Source organism: Limulus polyphemus, unplaced genomic scaffold (assembly GCF_000517525.1).
Source record: "Limulus polyphemus unplaced genomic scaffold, Limulus_polyphemus-2.1.2 Scaffold10194, whole genome shotgun sequence".
In the NCBI taxonomy this organism is placed as follows: Eukaryota; Metazoa; Arthropoda; class Merostomata; order Xiphosura; family Limulidae; genus Limulus; species Limulus polyphemus.
Genome location: NW_013675804.1, coordinates 8,530 through 13,254, shown reverse-complemented (window position 1 = coordinate 13,254; position 4,725 = coordinate 8,530). Strand labels below are relative to the sequence as shown.

The window sequence follows — 4,725 nt, the reverse complement described above, 5'->3', positions numbered from 1 at the left end:
AGGTCTTCGGCATCTGGAGAAGATTCAGATGAGCTGTCAGCAGCTGGTCAGAATGAAACCTTCTTGGGAGTTAAAGGAATTAACCAAATATTAGAGGCTGTGTCAAAATGTTGGGCTTCTCAGTTTTCTTACACTGCTGTTGAGTATAAGAGGCAAAATGGTCAACTGTTAAATTCTCCCATGGCAGTGATCATCCAGGAGATGGTTCCCTTCTGATGTTGCTGGAGTTATGTTTACGTGTGATCCAGTGACCAATAACCCATCAGTCATCACCATTACAGCTAATTATGGACTTGGAGAGACTGTCGTCTCTGGTGCTGCTGAACCTGACACTATCTTCTTAGATCGGGACTACACCAACAAGGTAACATACGGATCTGTTAACATTGGAAAGAAAAACATCTGTGCTTTAGTAGAAGCTGATGGGGAGATAAAAGAATCTTTACCAACCAAAGATACTTCACAACCGTGTATTTCAGAATGTACTGCTTTAACTCTAGGACAGATTGGTGTCTTGATTGAAGAATATTTTGCCAGTTTAAGAGATATTGAATGGGCTGTGGTGAAAGAGAACATTTATCTACTACAAGCCCGACCTGTGACAACGGCTGATATAGAGACAGAATTTGATATAATTCATGAATTGGATGCACCTTTGAAAAGTGAAGATGAATTTCTATGTAAAGCTAACGTTGGTGAGGTTATGCCAGGAGCACTAAGCCCTTTGGGTATCTCAACGAATGCACTTACCTTTGAGTCAGCAGCAAGAAAAATTCTTTTTGATCTTGGGTTTCCACGTGAAGTTTTCTCTCCCTATTTTAATAAAAGTTTCACTTGCAAATTCAGTCAATTATTTTTTACCATGATTGATGACGTTTTCCTTGGTGGAGAAGGTAACCTAGCTGCTGGTTATGAGGTATCGTTTCTAGGACGACCATTGAGGGACAAGGAGATAACAAATCGTGTCAACGATAGGCATAGCATGATGGATATGTCTTTATTAATTAAACTAAAGCAGGCATTTGTGATGGTTAAGAGTTTATTTCTAGCTGACCATATGTTGAAAAACCTGCAAAAAAAATATGCGGACTACGATCTCCCAAAGACGTATAAAGAGTCTGAAATGATGTATAATTTTATTAGTCAACATCTTCTCAATGATACAAATGATACAATTATTTGCCATCTTAACTGTAGTATGAGTTCTTTGCTATGGAACTCAATTTTGTTGTGTTTGCTAGTATCGGAAGAAAAAGAATGGAATGCCAAAGTGTTTTCAGATTTTGGGTACCTTTTGTCTACCTGTACTAATGTTGAGAGTGCTGACGTACCATATGCGTTAGAAATATTGGCGTCAGACGTTAGTAAAGACATTAGTCGAGATGAGTTTATGAAGATGACAACAGAGGTTGCTGTACGGTGGCTGAATATTAACCAGTCGGTATCTGGTCAATCTTTTCGAAGATTTCTCCACAAACATGGGCATCGCTGTGTAAAGGAGTTTGACGTCAACTCCATTCCCTGGGGAGTTGATCCGAAACCTCTTGTTAAAACTCTTCAAAATCTTATCGGGACGGTTAGTTGTGAAAATAATGTAAAAGAAGAAGTTGGTGTAGAAGAGGCAATATCTAATCTACACGTGTCTTTGTCTTGGTGGCAGAAATGCCTTTTGTGGTTTTTGTTACCTCGGGTGAGAAGTGGCGTTCGACTCAGAGAATCTTCGAAGTCTCTTGCTATCAAAATAATTAATGTCTTCCGTCAAACTTATAATCATCTGGCGACACTGATGGTAAAAGAAGGACGTTTGCCTGATGGTCGCCTCTTGTTTTTCTTGACACACGAAGAAATCGGACGACTACTTCAGACCCGATCAGCAAGACTCATTGCTAAAGCAGTTCGTCGACGGAGGATTTACCCTCAGTTGGATGCCTTGTGTTTTTCCGAGATAACCCGAGGAATACCTAAACCTGTAGAACAAACAGTTAGAAATGAACACAACTCTTCTTGTAATCGTATGAAAGGTACACCTGTAAACAAAGGCGTTATACTAGGTGTAGCTAGAGTGGTGACCTCAATAGATAAAGCAGATGAAATACAACAAGGAGATATCCTGGTCACATACAGTACAGATATTGGGTGGAGTCCATATTTTCCACTTCTTTCTGGAATCGCAACTGAGTTAGGAGGCTTGATTTCTCATGGCGCTGTTGTTGCTCGAGAGTATGGACTGCCTTGCGTGGTGGGACTTCATGGAGCTACAAATTTCTTCGAGTCTGGAGAAACAGTCTTACTAGATGGAAGTCAAGGGATATTGGAAAAAGTACTGGAGTGAAATACATCAATTAAAATAATGATCAGTGAGTGACAAAAAGAGATTTCTATGTGAATTTGAGTTTATTTGTGTGTATGTTTACAATTGTTTAGCTCATGAATGATCACCGTCTCAAGTTGAACTCTGACTTAAAAACGAAATTTTCATAACTTTTTGAAAGTTAAAATTTCATTTTACTGATGAGGGTCTTTAACTGTTTGAGAACTGTTCAATGGATATCTTTACTCAATATGATATACGTGGTCTTGTGTAACACTCTGACTATTTTCGATATTATAAAGTCAACTACAGTTCAAACGTCTTTAGAAGTATTAGCTAATTGTAGTTGTATTCACAACACAACCATTAATGAGTCACGTTCTTCGAGCCACAAAACTGAGTCTGAATTACGTAACTGACTTTTGCAGATTTTTACTGGAGATTTACTTCATGATTTACAACAGTAAATCTAAATAATCAAGGCTTAAATTTACAATGCTTTCACTTATAGTTTTTTGAATATTTAAAAACAGTTTTTAGGTATCCAAAAATACTTTCTTCAAATGGTGATACTTTATCTGGTAGTTCAATTTGATCATTATTTAATGTGAATAATGACATTGGATGAAACAGATGTGTAGGCCACAGCTAAATGAAACAAAAAGGTTAAAATATAAGTAAGGTTTGTAATTTGATAGCATATTTATCATTTAAATGGAACTTCGTTGATTTACAATTTTCCTCACTTGTAATTTAATAGAAACAGATGATAATAAATATAAATTGTAGTAAAAGTTCTGCAAATAGATAACGATTCCAACTGTATTACGTAGTTGTTAATCAACTCTCAGATAGAAGATGTGGATAGGATTTTAATTGTAATATAATTTTTAGAAGATTGTGTTGATAGCAATAATTAAAAGAGTAAAATATATTTTACGGATTTAATTCAACGGAACATCTGCTTTAGGCTATAATTCTTTTTTTCAGGTTCAAGTTTTAGAACAAAATGTTTGAGAGAAAGCTGTTTTATTTTATTGGAATTAGTACAAACATTCTTGTTGTTAAAGAACAATAAAACAAAACGTACAATAAGTCGTTTGGTGTTTTTTCAGGAAATATAGAAAATTTCTCCACGAACATAATTTTCTTTATTTCCGGAAGCTTTCTACTCACCTACTAGAACCTTCTACGGCTATAGTAATACATAACTTTAGGAAAAGAGGAGCGGCTGAGTTACCCTCTCAACTCCAGTATACTGAAGACAGTACACATTTCAGCTTCTACATAAATTCGCATAAATCTGTGACCTCCCCATCTGAACTGAGTTTTTGGTCCAAAATAATGAGAGAATAAACAGATAAAGATATCAATATAAATCTGCTATGTGAAGATAAAAAAAGTTGAAAACAGAAGATTGTTTATTTGTTTTGAATTTCGCGCAAAGCTACACGAGTGCTATCTGCGCTAGCCGTCCATAATTTAGTAGTGCAAGACTAGAGGGAAGGCAGCTAGTCATCACCACCCACCACCAACTCTTGTACCAACGATAACAATATAAGTTAGGGGTAAAAAATAGGTCATATGAGTTAGTCGTTAAATAGCTAAGAACCATATAATACTCGGATTCACAGTCTGATCACGCTTTTGTACTACCCTGATCGTAATTTCCAAGTTCAATTAATTTAAATACAGTCTTAGGTTTTAAAATCGATTGTTTATTCTCATTCTACAATAGTCTGCTGATAGTATGTACATCGACATACGAAGTTAGGCTTATTCGAATAATGATGAACCTTTATTCTATCCATAAGGCGTTGTTTATTATGTGTGTATCTTAGAGTAAAATTAATTTTTACCGTATTTAGATCGGTGTGGTCTTGTAGTTTAGTACAGTAAGTTTAATGGTTTTATTATTTACTTTTGGGTAGTTTCATTTAAACTTTCCTCCTACACTGGCTGATGTGAACATAAGGTATAGTTTGGGTTCCAAACATGAACAAGGTTATAAAACAGTATACACAAAAAGTTCAAGAACAGAAAAAACTTCAGATGTTGAAGAAAGTGTCAACAAATGATGGCTAGATCAGAACATTTTCATTTTATTCAAGGTCTAATTCAAATCCTTAAATAAAAAAAATAATCAGTTTTTAAGGTTGGTCTTTCTCTTTGTTGTTACGAATCTAATTTGTCTGGGAGAACTACTAATAAAATAAATTTATACAACCAGCTGTGTGTATATATATATAAATATTAGTTCTGCATGGTATGCTGAGCCACGTATATACAATCTAATTATGACAGGATGTACGTACACACACACACTTTATACGTTGAAGCATGAACGTCGAGAGCCAGCACGTGCCCCCTTTCTCTCTCTTTTTTTTAACATTTTCAAGAATTTATTAAAAAGA

At 35.5% G+C, this 4,725-nt stretch overlaps 1 pseudogene; it reads left to right on the top strand.

Annotated features, from left to right (window-relative positions):
* Nucleotides 1–2,652, top strand: part of LOC106476286 — a 9,122-nt pseudogene extending 6,470 nt beyond the window's left edge.
* Nucleotides 2,653–4,725: the final 2,073 nt, after the last annotated feature.